Source organism: Erinaceus europaeus, chromosome 14 (assembly GCF_950295315.1).
Source record: "Erinaceus europaeus chromosome 14, mEriEur2.1, whole genome shotgun sequence".
NCBI lineage: Eukaryota > Metazoa > Chordata > Mammalia > Eulipotyphla > Erinaceidae > Erinaceus > Erinaceus europaeus.
In genome coordinates this window covers 66848307-66871723 of record NC_080175.1, presented here as the reverse complement: position 1 = coordinate 66871723, position 23417 = coordinate 66848307, and the positions used below count along the sequence as shown (strand labels likewise).

The following is a 23417-nucleotide window of genomic DNA, read 5'->3' as shown; positions in this document are numbered from 1 at the left end:
AGAAGCTGAACCTCTGTCCATGTGTCTATCACCTGCTTGTTGAGTTTAGAGAACATTTCTCTGCCTATAGCTCTCGGCATATACCTCAGTGGCTGTCTTTCTTCAGGAAGAGAGGGCCCGCCTGGCATCCAAGGAAATGCAGTCAGAGAGCAGGGAGACAGAGCGGTGAAGAAGGTATTTCAGGCTTTGTGGAAACAGGCTCCTCATCAGAAGGACTCAGCTGTCTCCTGTGGCTGGAATGCAGTCACAGGCAGGAGAAGATTGTGTCATTCTGTCAGCTGTATAGCAGTTTTTCAAGTAGAGAACCACAGCCAGTTGTCAGGACCCTGAGAACCAATGTGTATCAGGGTTAAGAGAGAATAACTAAGCCAGTTGCCATACTTGTTGATCAGAAGAGGTCAAGTGGGACATAGACGAGATATCCTGAGCTGGGACAGTGTCAGGTGTGCACTGACCATCCCAAGCTTCCAGAGGTTTTTATTTGTAAAAAATAAGCATTACATTAAAAAGGAATGAGGAAGATTAAAGATGTTTTTAACTGAAACATACATCAAGAGTACATGTCCAGGAACAAGTGACTAAACACCACACAGATAAAGATGAGAATACATTTCAAAGCTGGGGGGGGGTGCTGGGCATCAGCGTATAGCTAAGGGTGCTTAAAGCTACCATTGTCCAAATGTCATTATGTCAGGTACTTTTTTTTTTTTTTTTTAACCAAAGCATGCTCAGCCCCTGGCTTATGGTGGTATGGGGGATTGAACTTGGGACTTTAGAGCCTTAGGCATGAGAGTCTCTTTGGTAACCATTATGCTATCTAGCCCCCCCATCCCCACACCACCACCCTGATTTGGGGACTTGAGCCCAATCCTCCTACTTGGTGATGTGTGCTCTGTGAAGTGAGTAATCCACTACGCTGGCCCTGAGAAGCTTTTCCCTAGTGGTTTATTTTTGTTCTGCCTTATGTAAATACATATGCATGTTTTCCTCTCTACAAACATCAATGTCTGATAAAAAGAAGGACCAGGGTTTAATTTGAAATATTCTCTTAGCTATTTAGGATGGTAAGAGGGAAATGAGGAAGATGCCATTTTTAAAAATCACACTGATAAGCATGTGTATATATTTGTAAGGCACTTTTGGAGGAATATGTTAAACGCTGACAGTGGTCAACCATGGCAGTTGAGAGTGAGCTTGGTGGTGGGGGGGCTTACTTACTTGACCTTTTTCTGAAGTATTTACTTTCAAATGAGAATGATTATTTGTGGAATGAAAAATTAACTAGGTACTTGCTTAAAAATGCATTTGTGGAAAAAAGAACACAACAACAACACTGCCAGTCTCTGTGAGTCTGCAAATACATTGCACCCGAGACTTTAATGACATTAGAATCTCTTCTATTGACCTTTTCTGAAATACAGCTTTTGGTAAGAGAAAAAAAAATTACTCCTCAGAGATGAATTCTGTGACACAATTGAGAAATACTGAATGTTCACATTTTGTAAGGGGCAGGAATATCTTCTGTATGGAATATTTAAAATAATGTCAAAGTAAATTAAAATGCAATCTCTTGTACCAAAGACTCAACCAGTACATCAAGACTGTTAGAACACATTTGTCATTGAAACAAAAGACGTTTAAAGCAGGTGGCGCCTTTGTCCCTTGTTACTAATGTGCTTCAGCAAGGTTCCCCTGGATTGCCGTGGTCCTTGGTCAGATTGGAACTGACAAGTATGCTAATTAGTTGGGTTTGGGAGTATGATACAGGTAGAAATTGAATTAGCGAGAGTTCTAAATTATGTTTATTTTGAAAATGCTGGCTCTAAAGAATCTTCAGTTGTTTTATATCTTTCTGCTTCTATCACCCTCTCCCGCCTGGCGTGTTAATCTGGGCGTCTGAAATCTTTTTGTCCGCCTGTATGTAATACGATCGGCTGTTTTCCTGTGGCCCATCTGTCTCCTGCAAGAGGTGAAAGTGCTTTCTCAGAAATGGTTTGGGTTGATATTATTTGTCAGTGCAAGCAGAGAAATTCTTTGAATAATTTAGTAGCCAAATGGCATGGGGGATGGGGCACTTGGTATGGAAATGAATTTCCCTGTGAACTTTAAAAATCAGAGTAGGGCCAGCTTTTCTTTTCATCTATGCAGTTCAAATATCAAAACTGCCAACATTTATTCACCTATACCATTACAAAAATTTTTATACTATGTAAGACAGACGGTGAAGAATAGCTTAGAACTTTTTTTTTTAATCACAGCAAACTAACCAGGGGAACTAGAAGTGAATTTTGTTCTTTAAAATGGCAGATGCTGCCTTTGACCTTGGGATTTCAGGGCAAACCTCTTCTTGCTTACACGTCTCGAATTTCTCAGCTTTGCCAGTGTGAAGACAGCAGTTGGGAATGAGTGCTTTGGAAAGTATATGGGTGATTAAAAAAAATCATCCCAACAGCTGTTGCTAAAGACATGGTTGTTCATCTCCCTCCTTCTCATTCATGAATACACAGGGCTTTAAAACGTATTATAAGCCAGTTTTATTTTCTTTGTTTCATTGGAATTTTCCAAGTTACAAATCACAGGCTTTGCTGAATATGGTTTTAGATGGGCAAAACGGGATAAAATGTCACAGCTGGTGGGTGTTTGGCTTCCCCTGTGGCTCCCTGCTTCTTGGTGAAGGGGTCTCTGACTGGAGTGTTTGTGACACATTTGATGCCAGGCTCACTCCATCGGCCATGTTGGGATAAGTTAGTCCTGCAATAGGCACGCCAGCAGGAGTAGAATTACTCATGACTCATAAACTCTTCCCTCTCACACAGCCTTTTTTGCAGTGACTGTATCTTTCAGAAAGTCATTGGCGATGGAGATCAAAGCATTCTAAGAAATACGAGGGCCAAAAGAAAGGACTGTGTGTGAAATGTCCCCCTGTGCCCTGTGTGCGTTTATCTTGTTGGAAAATCACTAATAGGCATGTTGTTTAGTCAAAGTTAACAGATATGCATCAAACATTTGTTTCTTCTTTGAATGAATCATATATTTGAGAAGGAAATCTTGATAATGAAGAACTTTTACCTTAGAGCAACAAAGAATTATCCTTTCAGATAGTACAGGAGACCAGGCATATGTTTCCCCTCTAAGTGGCTTAAAAGTCACTTGCCACTCTTTCCTGTATGCCATTTTCAACCTAAGAAAATGAACCATAAGGTGGTCAAATTGGTGTTTTTCTTTCTCTTTGGAGATAATCCTACTGAGTATTTACTAGTTATCTTCTGGATTGGACTTTTATTTGTGGACCATTATATTTAAGCCCCTAGTGACAAGAAATATAATTTGGTTGGTCACTTTAAGGGTAAAGACAAGATGTGTCAGAACATCATCATAGGCACTCAAGTGGACTATATAAATCAAAATATCTTTGTGCTATTAGTATGACTTCTGCCTGCCAAATAGAGAACAAGTAAGCTGCTAAGATATCAGAGGCCCAAGTGAAAGTCACCAGGGGCCACTGGAGACCCCTCTCCACTGTGCTGGTCAGTAATAAGGAAGCAAGTGGAGAGGGGAGTTCAAGCTTCCCGAGGGGATGGTCTCTCCTGCAGATAGTGGCAATCGCACACTTAACTATCAAAGCTGAGAGCATCCCCCACTCTCCCCCTTGGTGTTCTTCCTAGTCTCAATGCCCCTCTGAGAATGGGCATGGGTAAATGCTTTAAATGTCATGACTTAGAGCTGGGCCTTCCCTGTAGGAGACAGTTGAAATACCCTGCCTTCTCAAATGGGTGCTTTGGCAAGACAGTACCTGGGAGATAGCTGCTGTGACAGTTGGGGACTAGTTCAAGGTGATTATAGTTCAAGGTGGAGAATTTCTTAATTCTTTGGGGGTTATTTTTCTTGTTGACTTCGAAAGGTCTCAGTGCCTTTTTTGAATGCCTTGGAATTTATGCCTGTAAGAGTGTTTTAATAAAACATGATTATTGGGCCAGGGTGGTGGTGCACTGGGTTAAGCACACACAGTATGAAGCGCAACAACCCAGCTCAAGGATCCCAGTTTGAGCCTCCAGTACCCCACCTGCAGGGGGGCACTTCATAAGCTGTGAAACAGGTCTTCAGGTGTCTATCTTTCTCTCTCCCTCTCTATCGGCCCCTCCTCTCTCAATTTTTCTCTGTCCTATCCAATAAAATGGGAAAAAATGGCCTCCAGGAGCAGTGGATTCTTAAGTGCCAGCACGGAGCCCCAGCAATAACCCTGGAGGCAAACAAACAAACAACAACAACAACAAAACCACACATGATTCTCTGATTCTCTAGCCAGCTCCTTAGAGATTCTTTCTGTTGACTCAATCATTCAAGATAGATGTTTAGAAGGTGTCCAGCCAACTTGTTAACCCAATGCCTTTACCGACCGTCTTGCTCTGACCCTCTTTATTCTGGAAACCTACCCCAAACGTGCTGAAGGTACTGTTTAAAATTTATTTTAAAATTTAAAAGTTTATTTTATAAATTGTAACAGTTAAATGTATTAATGTAACAGTTGCCAGAAAAATAAGCCTCTACCTGCCATGTCAGCTTGTCTTTATGCTAAATTCCTTTTAGACCATTATAAATACCTCTCCATTTGGCAGAGTTTCAGTCAAGGAACAAAAGTCCATGGTTTAGTGGTCTCTTCAGCCCCCCACACCCCCAGTGATGAGGCCTGGATGGGTGGGGTCTCAGGTACTTTGTGGAGAGGACAGATAGCCCCCCTCCACCAACTGTGGCCCTTCACTGTGTGTGGGTGGTCGAGTTGACCTGAGACCACAGACTCAAGCTGGGTTCAGAAGCTGGGATGCTTTGTCATGGGTAGAGGTTTCTATTATTTTGTTTAAAAGACTCTATCTTCCTCTAGCCCTTAAATCCCAGGTTGTCGTCTCAAGAAGTGGCCTGGGACCTGTGCTATTCTCCTTCATAAAAGACATCTTGAAGATGATCAATTTTGAATTGTTAGCACACATGGAATGCTGTCATTTGTGTGATGATCGAATGCAGGTTCTATCTCAGAGCTGTCCTTTGTAGAATGTCCTCATTACACAGGCATATTCCTGGTTTCCCCAACAAGTTGACACCTGGCAGAGCCCAGGTGAACGAACGGCAGGTGCTTCTTGGAATGATGTAAGGACACCCGCTTGGGTGGGAGCAGGGAGAGGGAGACAGTGCATGAGTCACTGTGAGCTGTTCCTCCCTCTAAAGCACAGGTAGGGCTGCGTCATTTCCTTCACCAAGTTCAGTAGCAGCTTCCCATTCTCAGAATAAATAGCCTGTGCACAGAAGCCTCTGAGAGGCTCTTCCATCCCTTTTTCTCAACCCTTTCCCACACCTTCTTGGCACTCTCTGCTCCAGCTGTTCTGGTCTACTAGCTTCCCACCCCCAGATCCAGCTTTCTTCTGCTTAGCCTGTGCTCAGACTGCTCAGCAGGGAAGACATTTATAGAGTTCTGCTAGTCAGACTCCATTATCCCCTCCCCTCTGACCTCTCTGTCAGTTCTCGCCTTTGCCACAATTTCTTTGCTGGGCGTTTCTGCTGCCCACTTTGTGTCTTGTTAGTCCATCCTTCTTCCGGGGGGCTCGCTCAGCAGCCTGTTCTGGAAGCTTGCCCACTCTGGGTCTCTGCATGGAGATGGAGTGAAGCGGGTCCTTGTGCCCTGGGAGCTCACTGTCTTCATCTGGTAAGGACAAAAGGGAGACAGTGAGCCCAGAGGAAAAGCTGTGGTGAGAGTTGGCAGGCAGAGATCTCTGCCTTTGTGGACTGTGACCACCTTCATATCAGCACTGCCTCTCACCTGGTGGAGTAGACACTAGTACAGATCAGCTCTTTCTCTATCTACCCCTCCCCCTTACTCTTGTTTGTTTGTTTTCATTGCCACCAGGGACTGGGTGCCTGCAGGATGAATCTGCTGCTCCTGGTAAAACATATAGATATAAATATAGATATGGAGATAGAAAGATACAACTTGAGAGGCAGAGGAGCTAGGAAGGGAGACAGAAAGAAATCTGTAGCACTGCTGGTGAAGCTTCCCCCTGTAGGTGGGGACTGGGGGCCTGAACCTGAATCTTTGTGCATGGTGACGTGTGCACTTTACTGGTCGTGTGACTGACTGGAGCCTGTGTTATCCATTGCAGGTTGACTTGTAGCCTCCAAAAAGACATGTGGAAACTCCTCACCCCCATCAGCTCTGACTCTGATCAGAACAGGGCCTCTCTGCAGGTGCAGTCATGCTGAGGTCCCACTCACTGGTGAGGGTAGACCTGAGTCCAGTGTGTCCAGGAAGAAAGGGAGGAAACACACAGGAGGAAAACACCATGTACAGACAGAAGCAGAGATCTGAGTGGTAGATTCCTAGTCTGAGGATCCAGTCATCTACCCAGAGGCCTGGAGCACACTCTCCTGAAGAAACCACCAGAAGGAACCATCCATGCCGCCCCCTGGCTCTTAGACTTCTAGACTCCAGAACCATGAGAGAAGCAATGGCTATTGTTTGAGTCAGCATTCAGAACAATGTGATGTCAGAGGTCAGGCCACTTGACAGTCTCAAAGTCTTTGTGATAGAGTCCCAGAGAGAAAACCCTCCCTTCTCCTTATCTCACCTGCCAGGCCTGGGAAGTCATCAATCACTGATCCACAAGCATGTGACAACTTGTTGTGGCAGCCCCAGAAAACAAATCCGCTCCCCCAGAGGAAAGGCTATGTGCGGAGAGAATACCACAGAGTAGCTGAGGGTGGGGAATTAAGTGCACAAGGAAGAATGGGGAGGACCGACATACGGCACACTGTGCTTGCTCTGCAGTGAGCAGCACCAGGTGAATTCAGGAACATCTTTCTCTTGTTCCAACTCTCCCTTCAGAGGAAAACCACTTTGATTCCCGATTAACAACAGCCTCATCAGTTGAGGAAGCTGAACTGAATTACTTAATTGCCCTTGGGGCTCTGTCTGCAGAAATCAAGCTGTGTTCTTATCATGGAGGTTGGGGAAGGCATCTTCCAGAAAAGCTGTTGTTGAACATTGAAATTGGAGTAGCCCCTTGCTTCTCTTTTTCTAGAAAGACCTTCCATGTCCAGCCTTTTCTTCCTCTTCCTCTTCCTCTTCCTTGGGTCACTGGTGTTCTAAGATAAAGCACCAGTTATACCCTGTTTTCAAATAGGTGGTTGTTAATGTTCTAATTTGTATTCTAGTAAACAACTATAGAAATGATCCCTGAAAGTATAGTCTTAGAATTTGTATTCTAGTTCATAGACTCTGAGCACTCTAGAGTTGCCTGACTTCCAGAGTTCCAGAGCATTCCCAGAGCACTCAGGAACTTGAGTCAGGAACTTGAGTGGTTATCCCTTGGATTGTTTGCAAAGAGCACACGGAGAGTCAGGCTGCTTAGTGACAGTGAAGTGAGACTGGCCGGAGGGACAGGGAAATACCTCACCTGGAAATACATCACCTGGCTGGTATGCTGCTTTGCCATATGCGTGACCCAGGTTCAAGCCCTGTCCCCACCACAATGGAGGAAGCTTCGGTGCTGTGCTTTCTCTCTCTTTCTCTCTGTCTAACAACAACAACAACAACAACAATAATAATGTGGCATCATGCAAACACCGAGACCCAGCAGTTACTGGTGGCAAAATTACAATAATAATAGTAAAATAGTAATGACAGCTAAAGCAATAACAACAACAGGATGGAGGTAGAGGTTCTAACAATGAAAACTTTGGTGCCAGAAGTCTATGAGCTGCTTCAAAGAACAGAGCAGACAGAGCAGTGGCACCACCATTGAACTCCTCAATTCAAAAAAAAAAATCAGTCTAATGATAAAAGGATCAACGATTAATGACTTTCCGGGCCTGGCAGGTGAGGCAAGAGAAGGGAGCTTTTTCTCTCTGGGACTCTATCATTAAGACTTTGAGTCTGTCAAGTTGCCTGACCTCTGACATCACATTATTCTGAGTGCTACCATATTGACTTTTGCCCTCTTCCTTTCCTTCTGTCCTCCCTCCATCCCTCCTTCACTTACTTCCTCTTTACCAGAAACCTGTTCAGCTCTGGCTGATGGTGGTGTTGGGGATTGAACCAGGGACCTTACAGCTTCAGGCAGGAAAGTCCTTTGCAGAACTATTATGCTCTCTTCTCAGCCCTGCACTGTTGTTTTCTGACTCTCCACCTTCATCTCTTTTTCCCCTCCTCCTTCTCTTCACCTCCACCTCCTTCCTCTTTGATGTTTTTATTATTATTATTTTAATGAGCAACCAGAGCACCACTCAGCTCTGGCTATTGGTGGAGCTGGAGATTGAACCTGGGACCTGTGGCCTCAGGTATACTAGCACTGTACTCTAACAAGTCGAACTCCTCCCACCCCTCAGCTATTCTAATCTTTTTATTTTATTTTTATCTTAACAAGACAGGGGATAAAAAGAGAAATATCAGAGCCTTGCTCAACTCTGGCTGATTGTGGTGCTGGGAACTGAACCTGGGCTCTCACAGACTGAGGCAGGAAAGCCTTATTTGCAGAAACAGTACTGTCTCCACAGCTCAGGTTCTAATGTCTGAAATAATCAGGTTGAATTTTAAGTTTTTTAGTTCACTTTGTACTTTACTAGTTGATAATGTTATTTAATTTTTTTTTTTTTGTACAGAGTGGGTGTTGTCACACCTTGTAGAGCACATTATGTGAGAACCCAGATCCAAGCCTCCAGCTGCAGGGGATGGGGGAGCTTCACAAATTGTAGAGCAATGCTGCAAGTATCTCCTCTCACTTCTCTCTGAGCTTCTATCTCTTTCTGTCTTTTACTGTCTATCAAAGAGAGGGGCAGAAGAGAAAAGGAGAGAGAGAGAGAGAATGAATACTCTGGGAACTATGGACTATGCAGACAGTGAACCCCAGCAATAACTTTGGTGGAAAAAATATTTTTGCAAAGTATAAGTTAGAAACAATGCCAAACATAGTGAAAACAAAAGTCCATTTGGGGACCAGGCAGTGGTCCCCAAAACGCTTATAATAACCTGGTTAAGCGTTCACATTATGATGAACAAGGATCCTGCTGGGTTTAAGCCCCTGGTCCCCCACCTGCAGGGGAAAGTCTTTGTGAGCGGTGAAGCAGGGGTGCAGATGTCGCTCTGTCTTTCTCCCTCTCTATCTCCCTCTCCCCTCTCAATTTCTCTGTCTCTATCCAATAATAAATTAATTAATTACATTTTTTAAAAAATCCTTTTTTTTTTTTTTCAGAATTGAAGGAAGTGACCTCCTTAGAGGCACCACTGCTGTTGCTATACTTCTAAAGAAAGTGCTAGTCAAATCCCTGTGAACATGTTTCTCAACATGTGTATCCGGACTCTATGGTTGCAGAACTGCCTCCTATAATGTGATCTCTTACTCCCGGTGAACTGCTGGGCTCACAGCCTCCCTGTGGAGGAGTCAAGCTCACAGACACCTCCAAGGTCACCAGGATACGTGATAGATGGGGTGGATGTGCTGACTCCCTGCTTCCAGCCATGGCAAGGATCTTCAGAGAAGCACTGCCATGTGGCTTTATACCAGCGGCGGCATCTCTCCTTATCTCCTTGGCTCTTCCTTCTTGGAATTGTCCTGTCTAAATTGACAGTTCATTAGCTGATTCTGTCATTGGGCTTTATTTATTTACTTTTCCTGTGTAAAGAGACAGATAAATAGTTCAGAATCTCACAACCGTGGAGGGTTGGAACCTTGTAGGGGGAGACTGGCGGCTCAGCAGAGATTGTCCATGGAATCCACACCTCCCGACTGTATGGGGAGGAGAGCAGGGCTGGCCCAGGGAGGGTGGGGGGGTGCCTGTCAGGTATTCTTGAAGAGGCAAAGATGTGGATGTTTTGTGATCACATCAAAAACCCTGGTCTCTTTCACTCTCCTACCTTTAACTGAAGGAGGAGGAGGAAGAGGAGAAGGATATTGAGGAGGAGAAGGAAAAGAATATTAAGGGGGAGGAGAAGGAGGATAAGAAGGAGGAGTAGGAGAAAGAAGTTCCTTCTAGATGGATCACATCTCTGCCACCCCCACCCTGCTCTCCACCCCTCTCTCCTCCCACCATCATAAACTTCTCTGTCTGGCTAATTCAAAGTCCAAAAGCATCAAATAGTGATAGAACACAAGTATTACTGGGCACATGGAAAGGAAGAGCTGGCAGAAGGGCAGGTGTTCTTACAGTTGCTGGCCTGTGGCTATGACTTAGAGCCTCTGAAGATGCCCATGAGAGTCCCTGAAGGTAGAAGCAAAGCCCCTGACTGTCTGCCCAGGGCTCCTGTCTGCCTGTCCATCCAGCCAGGGGCCCCGCTGCTGCTGGCTGAGATCTCCCCCACCACTGCAGCAACACTTCTCTCCAGAGATGGAGCTTTTCTAGAACAGCTGAACATGGGATGGCCAGTACCACCATGATGCCTGACCGCTGAGAACCCATGTGCCCTGCTGGCTGTTTCTCTTCCAGCCTCCCGGGGGCTGGGAGATCTATTCTATCAGGCCCTGTTCTTTTTCACTTTGGGGGAAAATGTATTTGCGTGAGACACTTTGTTTTCCAAGATAGGTTTTTGTTTTGGTTGAAAACCCCATCCACTCCCTTCCTACCCCCATTAAGTCCTTGGATCTGTCGAAACAGACCACTGTTTATTGATTTCCCCCAGTTCTTTTCCCTTATTTTCTTTCCTTGGGAACTTTTTTTTCCCTATTTTTTGGCTTCCTTTTTTTTATTTTTAAAAATATTTTATTTTTTATTCCCTTTTGTTGCCCTTATTCTTTTATTGTTGTAGTTATTGTTCTTGATGTGAGAGAGAGGAGGGGAAGACAGAGAGGGGGAGAGAAAGATAGACACCTGCAGACCTGCTTCACTGCTTGTGAAGAGACTCCCCTGCAGGTGAGAAGGCAGGGCTCGAACCAGGATCCTTCTGCTGGTCCTTGCGCTTTGCGCCACGTGTGCTTAACCTGCTGCGCTACCGCCTAACTCCCATTTTTTTAAAGGTTTTTTTTTTTTTTTTTTTTTTTTTTTAACCAGAGCACTGTTCAGCTCTGACATATGGTGGTGCGAGGGATTGAACCTGGGACTTTGGAGCCTCAGGCATAAGAGTCTGTTTGCATAACCATTATGCTATCTACCCTCCGCCCATTTTTTGGCTTCCTAAGGTTTCACACCTGCACTGTAACATTTATCCAGGCAGACTCTTTGAGTTTCTTAATTTTAAGATAGAGACAGAGAAGGAAAGAGAAAGTAGTAGGGAGACAAACAGAGTTTATGTTTTGATGCTCCTGTTGCATCACATCTAAACGTCATAGAATACTTGCTTGTCTCATGATTGGCAGTGCTAGGTTTAATCCCACTGCCTAGCTGATACTCGCTGGATTTCTTCATTTGAGATATTTCCTTTTACTTTTTGTGACTAAGAAGTAGTTAGTGAAACAGTGCTTTGAAAACTGATTGTCAGGTCATTCTGTGCTGGGCTAATGGTGGCAGAACAGGGACAATGACCAGCAGCACACATATTTGGTCACTAAGTGCCCGGCCTCTGTTGATGCCTCAAAACTCCATTTCCTTGGAAAACCCTTGGATTGGACATGAGCCAGCAGAGTTGAAATGGCTCTGAGCTTCATAACCCATGAAACCATAAATGACTCAGGACAGTATTCACAATGACCATCCATACACTTTGATCAGACTTTGGGAGAGGATGTCATTGCCACATCAGAAACATGGCCAATCATAGAGAAACTTTGACATCTACAGAGGGAATCTCATTTATCTTTATCAACCTTCTTCCTCACAAATACTACTGTCAGGAGTTAATGAGTGAATTTGTGTGTCATCCATCCTTATTGCAATTTGGAAAGATGGTTATCCCCGTTAATTATTTGAATTTGAAATAAATTCTTTGTCCTTTTGATGGGTGTTTATGGTTCAGTGGAGTGGCAGAAAGATACAGTGCCACCTCTTTTCCACTGCATATTCCATGGCACATTGACTTTCTATTATTATTATTATTATTATTATTATTATTATTATTATTATTTATTATTTTGCCAGAGCACTGTTCAGCTCTGGCTTATGGTGGTGCAGGAGATTGAACCTGGGGCCTGTGAGCCTCAGGTATGGGCACTGGTTTGCATAACCATTATGCTATCTCCCTGCCCATGACTTTCTTTTATAGGTTTCACCCAAGCCCATGACCATCACTCAGAATATTTTAGACTCTGCACTCACATTGCCACCAAGTATCAGAAGCAGGTTTTGGGTGACAGAAGCCTTCTAGCTTGTGCATTTCCCCAGACTCAACCTGCCAGTCTAGATTCATCCCTTTACACATGAGTCTTGCCCCCCCCCCCCAAAGTTTCACTGGTGGATGCTTGACACCTTTCACAATAACTTCCCTTGGAAAGAGCCAGAGAATCCATAGTTCAGGCAGAGGGACAGGCTAAGGCCAAGAGTGTGAACAGTGAAGTTGCAGATCTCAGAGGCCCCTGTGTCTGGCTGGGGTGGAAACCAGTGAGCCCATCAGTCTGTGCTGACTTGGGTAGGGGCCTCAGAAGATGGTGCTGTTGTTGTTCATGCCTGTGGGGGAGTCAGTCAGGTGGCAGCTGAGCACTAAGTCAGCAGGGACACTCTGCTGTCCTCGGAGTAGCGTGTGTCCACCCCTCTGCCCAGAGTGGGTCGCGCGAGAGCCCTGGGGCTCTCTTCTACATATAGAGAGAAGGGGACGCTGCCCCACTGCAGGTGCAGAACTGCCTATTTTCTACACAAGTCTAAGTAGGGTGCTAATTGCTGCTCTTCAGACATGCAAAACAAGAGAATGTAACAATTAGAACTGTCAGTAGATGCTTTCTCCTACTCTGATGCTTATACCAATGAATTTTAAATATATTTTTAACCTTTACTTCAGTGACAATTATTAAAATTTTACCACAAACTTTAAACTGATTACATTTTTTTCATACTTAGAGTGATTTAGAAGACCAGAACTAGGTTAACTGATGAAGACATGTGAAAAATAGTAAGATTCTTTCCAGAGTTCATTTCTTCTCAAAGACATGATATAAAAGTCTCCAAATTTTCTATAGTCTTATCAGGAATAAAAGTCATCCATATACTGTTGGGTGATAATTAAATGTGCATCATCTGGACGGAGATGTTGTCACAGTGGATAAAGTGTTGGACTCTTATGTATGAGCCCCAGAGTTTGATCTCCAGCATTGCATGTGCCAGAGTGATGCTCTGATACTTGCTCTGTTCCTCTGTGTCTCTCTCTCTCATTAAAGGAGAAATAAATCTAGGGATTGGGGGTGACACAACTGGTTGAACGCACAAGTTACTATGCTCAAGGCCTTGGGTTCAAGCTCCTCCCACAGGGGTGGATCCGCATAAGTGGTGGACATGTTCTGCAGGTGTCTCCCCTCTCTGTCTCTCTCTCTCTTCCCCCCCCCCCCCCGTCTCTCCCCCTCTATCAAAAAGTGGAAAAGGGCCATTTGAGAGGGAATGTTTTAAGCAGCCTTCCCCTAAGCTTTATAATCCTGGTGTTCCCAGGTGCTGCCCTGACAGGATTTGCTGGCCAGTGGGCTGTGCTCAGAGATTTGGAAGAAGCCAGCAACTCATGTCAGCACCATTATGCCTGCAGCAGGAAGCTGCCCCTCTTTTCCTCATTGTTTTACTTCTGTGTGGACACTGAGGTGAGAATGAGGAGGAAAGGCCCATGTTCAGTGATGGGGAGGTGTTGCTGTGGAAGAGCACAGGACTTACATGCAGGAGGCCCCAGGTTCAATCCCTGGCACTCCGTAATTGGAGAATTGGAGTGATGTGTTTTTTCTTTGTGTGTGTGTCTCTCTCTGTCTCCCTCTCCCTCTCCCTCCCCCACCTCTCCTAATGTCATGTTTACTAGCATAAACAAGCCAATTGGTCTTTAAAAATATAGTATGTGTTAAACTCAATATTTTCTCTCTCTCTCTCTCTCTCTCTCTCTCTCTCCCTCCCTCCCTCCCTCCAAGGGTGTTTTCCTCTCTCCAGATGCTGAAGAGTCAAAGTGGAGAGGAGAGGAGCTGTTCTCAGTCTTGAAATGGAATGCAGTACAGTCTCTCTCAACTTGTCTGGTCCTCCTCCCGCCTCCAACCTCTCCCCTTTTAGAAAGGGGAGGTGCCAGAGGGCGGGCCCACAGAGCACACATTGAGAAGGGCACCAAGTGATAGTTCTGTCTGGATACCCAGCATTGTTACTAATAGCCTAGGGGGGACGAGGGTTGTAGTGAAATGTATACACGTCAGGGGTGGGATTTCTGACTAGCTTTGAATAGCTAACGTGGTGGAAGAGCAGAAAACTTACGATATTAACATATGAGCACAGGGATTAGGACCTGGGTTCAAACCCTTGCTCCCCACCTGTACAGGGAAAGCTTCGTTAGTGGTTAGGTAAGGCTGCATGTATCTCTCTCCTCCTCCCCTTTTCTCTTGATTTCTCTCTGTCTCTATCAAAAAAATAATAAAAATATTAAAAAATAATAAATACAGGGTGAGGGTAAGTAGCATAATGGTTATGCAAAGAGACTCTCATGCCTGAGAGGCTCCAAAGTCCCAGGTTCAACTCCCTGCACCACCATAAGCCAGAAATTAGTGCTTTGGTTAAAAAAAATAAGAAACAAATAAAACATATTTTAATTGATAAGAAATAAGAATGCTAATGAAAGTATAAAATGTGATCTGTGTATAGATCCTAAATTAAAAATAAATAAAACATATTTTTAATAGTTGCTATTTTTTTTTTACTTTATTGGGGGGTTTAGTGGTTTACAGTTGCTAAAACATGGGCATAATCTCTCATCTCCCCATGACAGGTGTCTGCAATACATTCTCACCCCAACTTAGGTCCTTTCCCACCATCTTGCACCAGGACCCCAACACCCCCCCCCCCACCAAAGCTCTCCCTGCCCTCCCTCTCCAGAGTCCTTTGCTTTGGTCCACCCCACCCAATCAGGCTCCCTTTAGTGCTGTCCTTTTCTGCCCTTGTCCCTTAAGTTCCCCCATGGGTCCAGTCATCCAATATTCATTTGTTCCTCTCTTTCTGGCTGATGTCGCCGAGCTAGTATCTTAGTGGTAACCAGTGGGAAATTTGAATTCCATCCTGTTACAGAGACTCAAGCCCTGAGCTAGGATCTCTGTCAAGTGAGAAGCAAAGGAATACCGACATCCTTATAGGAGGATGATGCCCAGTGGAAGCAGGCCAGGAGCTGCAGGGCTACACCCTGCCCACAAGGACTGGGAGTGGCCTTGTGGGGTCCCAGGAGGCCAGAACCTCACGCTCACTTGCTTTCCCCAGAGGGATGGAGGAAGAGCCTTCAGTTAGCAGGAGCATTAGACATTTTCTTAGCTTCACTAACTGGATTCTCAGAAAGTGAAGACTTGCTGGTGAGGTGAGCAGACTGGAATCTGTAGGCAATGACTGCAGAACTCCCAGGAAGGAAGGGCAGGTGGGGTCTAGGCAGAAGAAAGGCCCAGCCTTTCTTTCTAGGCAGAAGAAAGGGAGGGGCTGCTGGCCTGGCCTGTCACCTCTGAAGGTTGCCTGCTGTTTTCCTCCTACCCCTGGGAGCCAATGACCAGAGAGAGTCATCCCTCCAATAAGAATGGGACCCTGAGATAAGAGGACTCTCTGCCTCCCTAGATTTATTACTAATTGTTTGTTTTCAGCACCAGGGTTATTTCTGGGGGCTCAGTGCCTGCAGGACTCTACTGTTCCTGGCAGATTTTTACCCCTTTTCCTTCTTTTTGATGAGAGGACACACACACACACACACACACACACACCATACCACACACCACACACACACACACACACACACACCATACCACACACACCACACACACACACACACACACACACACACACACACACACACACACACACACCGGGGGGGGGGGGATGCCTGCAGCTCTGCTCCACTGCTCTTAAAGCTTCTCCCTGTAGGTGGGGACCTGGGGATTGAATCTGGGTCTCTGAGCATGATGATGTGTGCTCTCAATCAAGTGAACCATTATCCAACCCCTACTCCTCTCTGCTTTAGGGAATATAGCCTGGTAAAGAGTGTTCCCAAAGTTAGCGCAAGTCCCCAAACTTTGTACTCACCAACATCCCAAACTATTTTTCCTGGGCAAGACCAATTTCTTGGCTAGTCTAATGGTTGGCTGTGGTGATAGATTAGGTGAGAGGCAGTGAGATAAGGGCAGAAGGACAGGCAGAAGGTTGGCAGTAAAAATACTGTATACTGTCAATCACGCTTTCTCTCCTCTCTCCCCCACCACTGCTGACCAAATGCACAGTGAGTCTATCTATATCCATGTGCACTGATGAAGCTAGGGAATGCCATTCATAGTCCTGAAATGAAATACAGCAAACATTAACCCCCCAGTAAAATAATATTGAGGATAAAAGGAAACCACCACAAATGAGAAACATCCAACTAGAATATCCATAAGTAAGAAATGAATTCTGTTGGGTTAAGCTACTGAGGTTTTGAGAGAGGGTAAGATATATTATGAGTGACCAGAATGATCTATAGTACTAGAAACCCTTCCGTCTTATCTCTAGATGATCTATACTACCACTGATTATTTTTAAACCAATTCACTTTTTGTGGATTTTTATTTTAAAATTAGACCTTATATCATGATCACAAGTGGAAAAGAGTATCTCTGCAAATGGGAGAGCAACTCTAAAAATGCATTGAGGGAAATCAAAATAATGCTATTCAGTTTGAGCTAGAATCTTCACATGGGGCCTGTTTTGTCTGGAAATTAGTCACTATTAGAAAGGTGCTAAAGGCATATTAGCAACAAACTGAGACTTGTTCCTTGACAGAGTCAGAAGAATTGGGAATATCTTATCCCCTTGCTGTGATTCAGTACTGTGTCTCAGCTGCCAGAAGTTTCCTAGTTTACCAGCAGGGCACATGCTGTACTTAGGACTCATGACTGACTAAGGAGAGAGCAGACATAGCTGAAGAATAAGTGGTTGGCTTAAAATGTACAACAGATGATGCCTTTTCATATGGCTTTTGTAGGGGTTGAGTAAAATGAAGGGTTTGGCAGCTTATATATAGTAAGTGGATCTTCATACATAATTAAAAATATACACATTGAATTTTTAGATTGAGATGTTGGTATTTTCTACTTCTATTATGATAGAATAACCTTCCATCGATAGCAATTATAAATGGAGAGGAAAATACAACACAACAGTTAACTGAATGGTTTTGAGAATGAAAACTGGCATGTGTATATTGTGAAGTATTAAATCATTCAAAGAATGTGGAGTTATCCATTTTTTATAACTTTGGCTTAGAAGCAGCCTGCTGTTGTTTCTTTGTATGGGTCAGCTGAAACTCAGATAAAAACTGCTGTTGTCATTGTCTGATTTGCAAGAAGATAGAGGCTGGAGTAACCAGAGCTATCTGAGAGGAAGAGGGGGACTAACAGGTCAGAAAAAAAGATCCCCAGGCTGTAATTCTGAACTCTGGCCAAGGGTCTCATTGACTCCTGAGGCATGCCTACTTCAGTGTAAGACTCAGCTAAATAATGATAAAGGAACTGAAATGATATCTAACTGGTTAATTAGCTGCCATAAGAAGCATAAGTTTTGTCATTAAGTTAATTACCTAAAATAAGCACCAACTCTCTTAAAAGAAATATAATAGAATCTAGAGTCTCTACAACATAGCAGGGCAAAAATCTACACAGAGTTCCATATCCCATCCCCTTCATTAGAAGCTTCTTCTGATTTTTTTAATTTTTAATTTATTTATAAAATGGAAATATTGTCAAGAGCATAGGATAAGAGTGTTACAGTTCCACAAAATTCCCACTGCCAGACCTCCATATCCTATTCCCTCCCTTGAAAGCTTTCCTATTCTTTAAAAAATTTTTTTTCATTTTTTACTTTATTTCTTTTTTTTTTTTTTTGGATAGATACAGAGGGAAATTGAGAGGAGAGGGAGAGGGACAGAGAGACACCTGCAGCCATGCTTCACCACTCATGAAGCTTTCCCCCTGCAGGTGGGGTAGCTTTCCTATTCTTTACCCCTCTGGGAGCATGGACCCAGGATCATTATGGGGTGCAGAAGGTAGAAGGGCTGGCTTCTGTAATTGCTTCTCCAATGAACATGGATGTTGGCAGATCGATACATACTCCCAGCCTGTCTCTCTCTTTCCTTAGTGGGGCAGGTCTCTACAGAGGTGGGGCTCCAGGACACATTGGTGAGGTTGTCTGCCCAAGGAAGTCAGGTTGGTGTATGTTAACATCTGCAACTTGGTGACTGAAAAGGCATTAATATATAAAACAGAAAAAAATGTTCAATAATCAGGACCCTAAAGGCAAGAATATAGCAGATGAGATTTGTGGTCTCCATTTTGGAAAAAGCTAGTAGGTCTATCTTTATCCCTCTGGGAGTAGGACCAAAGTTCTATATGGGGTACAAAAGGTAGAAGTTCTGGCTTCTGTAATTGCTTCTCTGATGGACATGGGCACTGATGGGTCGATTCACAGACCATTTCTATCTTTCCCTAGTGGGGTAGGGCTCTGGGGAGGTGAGGTTCTCCAACACACTGGTGAGGTTGTTTGCCCAGAGAAGTTAGACTGGAGTCATGGTAGCATCTGCAACTTGGTGGCTGAAAAGCATTAAGAGATAAAGCATAACAAATTGTTTAATAATCAGGAACTTAAAGGCAAGATTATAGCAGAATTTATAGGTTTTTTAAGGCTCAATGAAAACCAAATTAGATAAATGCAAGGACACACACCAAAACACATAATTGTTAAATTACTGTAGTTAATGAAGAGAAAATACTAAAAAGTCTGACAGGAAAATGTGTGTGTGTGTGTGTGTGTGTGTGTGTGTGTGTGTGTGTGTGTGTGTGTGTGTGTGAGAGATTCAGGTGATTCTCACTTGAGGCTGTGAAGGCCAAGAGAAAGTGGAAAAAAATTTAATTTCTAGAAGGGAGTACAACTACTAGCAAACCTTAATTCTATATTCAGTAAAAGTATCCTCTGAGAATATAAGCCAATTTTTATTCTAATTTAATAAAACATGCTATACTGGAACCCATGTTGAAGAGCTAATATGATTCCCTATTGCCTTCTTTCTTTGGGCACACACACAAAAAAACATTAAAAATGTCATAGTTTAAGATGAATTTTTTTTCTTTTTTAAAAAAGATTTTATTTATTAATGAGAAAGATAGGAGGAGAGAGAGAAAGAACCAGATATCACTCTGCTACATGTGCTGCTGGGGATTAAACTTGGGACCTCATGCTTGAGAATCCATTGTGCCACCTCCTGAACCACTGAATTTTCTTTATTTACACAGCATCTGTTGGAGTTATAATGACCAAACATGATAATGTAGTCTGCCTGGCCTAAGTACTTAAATGAAAGGTGTCATTTAATAAATACTTGAGTTGTTTTTTTTTTCAATTCCAATATCACTTTACTGAGAAAATGTTGATTTATGGATTTTTTTTTTTGCCTCCAGGTTATTGTTAGGGCTCGGTACCTATACTTTGAATTCACTGCTCCTGGCAGCCCTTTTTTCCATTTTATTGGATAAAACAGAGAGAAATTGAGCGAGGAGAAGATAGAGAGCGAGAGAGAAAGACTGACACCTGCAGACCTACTTCACTGCTTGTGAAGCAACCCCACTGCAGGTAGGGCACCGGGGGCTCAAACTGAGATCCTTGTGTGGGTCCTTGTGCTCCTAATATCTACCTGAGGAGGTAAATACTAGGAATTCAAATAACTAGTTTATATACTGAATGATGATTGATTGGGATTTGAACTTCTCCCAAATATCACATTTTTATTGGTTTGAAATTTACTGAATTTAAATGTTGGTAACTGCTCTGTCATCATCATTCGTAAGTAGATATATTTGAACACCTGAGAACAAGTTGCAGCTAGACAGACACATGATCTAGTGGTGACGTATAGGGTGCTACACGTCTCACCAAGATTCCAAGGTGGTAGACGCCTGTTCTCTCGTCTACCTCTTCTTCCAGTTTAAAAATATTACCCTACTTGGATTTCATAGCATCTGCCAGCATGCCATTTTTTAAAAATTTTTTTTTATCCTTCGGACTGAACTGAGGCCCAAATGAATGGTAGAGTAAGATTAGAGGTGATTTTATATATCTCGGTTCAGATCAGCTGCACCCTTACACTTTACATGCAGATTCCTCTTGTAGAACTTTAGTGGGAAGGACACTTTTTTTTTTTTTCTCTGTGAAGCATTCTGGGACTGAACTGGCTCCTGGCAAGATCAGGGGAGCGAGAGGATGGGAATAGCATCTACATAAGCCTTGTCACACTCCCTCCTATCTCCTGTCTGGAATGTTGGAGCAGGCTGCCAGACAAATGATGACAGAACATTTTTAATTGGAGAGAGAAACACTTTTTAAGACCTTCCTAAGACCAAATTGCAATATACTTAGAATCACAGTCTTCTAAAGATGTGAAGGAATCTTGGAAAGTGCATGTTCTTTATTTTTTGCAGGTTCTTTCAAGACCAAGAGAGGTTTAATGCCCACTTTGGAGTCAATGACATGTAGTTAGTCATCCTAGAATCAGATGGCCCATTTCCCAATATAGGATATTCCTTACCACATCTTCTTTCTATTTCTCCCTAATCCACTGCTTAAGGTAATAACTTCTTTGTGAGTCTTCCATTTATGTTGCTTGATTGTCTGTTCTGAGAGGATGCTTATTTCATTAATCTTGGACAGCTTACCATTTGAAGGTGGCTATTGAACTTAAAGACAAAAAGAAAGGTAAAGGAACACTTGCATTAACTTAGGTAATCTTGCATAGCTTTTCCAGGACTGTAAATGCAGACCTTAAGGAAAATACTGAACAATATCCCTTATTTGACCCACTGGCACATTCAACTTCATTAGAATCAAAGCTGGTAATCTTTTAAAGCACTATCACTGTGAAATATAGTTAAGGTTCCAAAATATACCAAAGAGCATCACTTAGTGGCTATTTTAAGGAGAGGCAGGTGGTTATTACCAAGTCATTACTTCAAATCCAAGCCAGAAGGCACAGAAATCCTGTTTTGTTCAGGTTCTGCACAGCTGAGGTGACTTTCTTAGAATATTCCTTTTTTTAGAGTTTGCATTCAAATCAAGAGTGACCAATGAGGTGCTCAGTGGGTAAAATGCATGCCTGTTATGTATGAAACAACCAAGCATCCATCCCAGCCCTTGTAAGAGTGGTGCTTTAGTCTCTCTCTCTCTCTCTCTCTCTCTCTCTCTCTATATATATATATATATATATATATATATACATATATATATCTCCCTCTCTCCCATAAAACAAGCAAATCTTAAGAAATAATGAAATCATAAAAGGAATCAATTCAATATCTTTAAGGCTACTTTTAGATATAACTGTTTCAGGTTTCAATGATATTTGAAAAGAATCATGCTAAAAATAGAATTTGACTTCATCTATTAACATAGTAGAGGTGAGTACTCCCTCAGCAATCAAACTGGCAGTTTTTGCTCAGTTTTGGAATTTGGGCAAGGAGAAAGGAAACATTTGGGACAACATATATTACCAAGGATCTAGACTTACGTGGAGGACCATAAAGGAAATTCCTACTTTTTGCTTTGACATATTCCTTGAAGAATGCTACAAAATGGTTTATTATACATCAGATGCATGGATTTTTTTTTTCAAAAAATCGATTTTTTTGTTTGTAAGATAAAAACATTTTAATGGGGTGGGGTCAGTTAATGGTTTTTACTCAGTTGTTGACACATTGGTATAGTTTCTTATCTCACCATGATAGTTGTCTGCAAAACACTCTCACTCCCAGCCTAGGTCCTATTCCCAAAAACATCATGGAGGAGAGCAACTTTCCTTGGTGTTTAAGCCACCTTCGACAACTACCTGTAGAAGCAGATATGAAGACATAGGGCAAAATGGTTGTGTCACAGAGCTTCTGCAGTAATGTGTATTATAAGAGGTTCTCATGAGATGGACAAGGCAGATACAGAGCTTCGGGAACTATAGTGCTGCGTGTCTAAACCAGCTGTGTGAATGGACATACTTCATGTGGTGCTGGGTCGTGTCTGGTGCCACATGAAACTAACTGAGTCAGAACAAATATTAAATCTCTGTTTGCTCCCCCAGGTGATACTCCCGTTTCTAGATGTTGTGTTTTTGTTTACAGTGTATATTTTGCCATGAAAAGTCATGAATGGTTGGTACAGGCTGTGAATTTCTCTTGCCTTTCCTCCATTTATTTTTCAGTTAATGAATTAAAAAATGCTTTTTAGGAGCCAGACAATAGCTAGCCCACTTGGGTAAGCACACATTACCATGCGCAGGACCTGGGTTCAAGTCCCTGGTCCCCACCTGCAAGGGAGAAACTTCAGGACATGGGAAGTCAGTCTGCAGGTGTCTATCTCTCCCCCCACCCCGCTTCCTCTTCCCTTCTCAGTTTCTTTTTGTTCTATCAAATTAAAAATAAGTAAACATTTTAAGCAATTGCTCTTTAACCTGAGTCTTTGAGAGATGAGAGAAGATCAAGACTCTAGTGTTTGGTTCTGGAAGGTTCTTCTGTTTGCATTCCTGTGCAGCCCCACATCTGTGCATCTGTGGCCCCTGGGACTTGAAGCACTTGTCCAGGACATAAGCACTGGTGTTTCCTTGGCAGCAGAAGGTTTCTGTGACTCGTAGTAGTTTAGTGAGTGGGTGGGAGTCCCTGTCTCATGAGCACCTTTCCATTGTGTTGGATTTGTGCTCCCTGGATGCATGGGGGCTCCGCTTCCTCTGCTTCTTGGTCCCAGGTGCAGGAGCCCCATGTCTCCTAGATGGTCCTAACCCTTTGTCTGGCACTGAGTATACTTCCCTTTGCTGAGTCCTTGAGCCGCTTGGTTCCCCAGTGAGCAGGAACAATCAGTGGTGATGCTCATTTCTGAAGTGTTAGCACCAAAGTCTGAGACTGGCTTGAGTGAAGGATTTTTTTTGGGGGGGATGGGGGTCACTTCCTCTAGTGATACACTTGGCTTTTTCCTGTGTTCACTTGGGCTGCCAAACTGCTTCTCTATTCCTCATCTCTCCACACCCTGCCCCCCCCAAAAATAAAGCAAGAAATCATGGGTAAGTTCTATTTTTTGCAGAGAAAGAGAAAAAGATCTAGGCAACATTTCTGAAGACTGGTTTCTCAGCTCCTTCTTCTGAAACATAGGATGTTAAGTGAATTTTGGTCAGGTGATATATTTATTTATTTTTTTTTATTTTAATTAAAAAATTATTAGTGGGGGCCGGGCAGTAGCACACCAGGCTAAGTGCACATAATGCAAAGCACAGGAACTGGTGCAAGGATTTCCATTTAAGTCCCCAGCTCCCCACCTGC

At 43.2% G+C, this 23417-nt stretch overlaps 1 protein-coding gene and 1 pseudogene across 5 annotated transcripts in view; one reads left to right on the top strand and one right to left on the bottom strand.

Annotated features, from left to right (window-relative positions):
• Positions 1-23417, top strand: part of TNIK (TRAF2 and NCK interacting kinase) — a 328431-nt gene that overhangs the window by 131877 nt on the left and 173137 nt on the right. The window lies entirely within an intron of this gene.
• Positions 7144-7238, bottom strand: LOC132532953 (small nucleolar RNA U3; annotated as a pseudogene).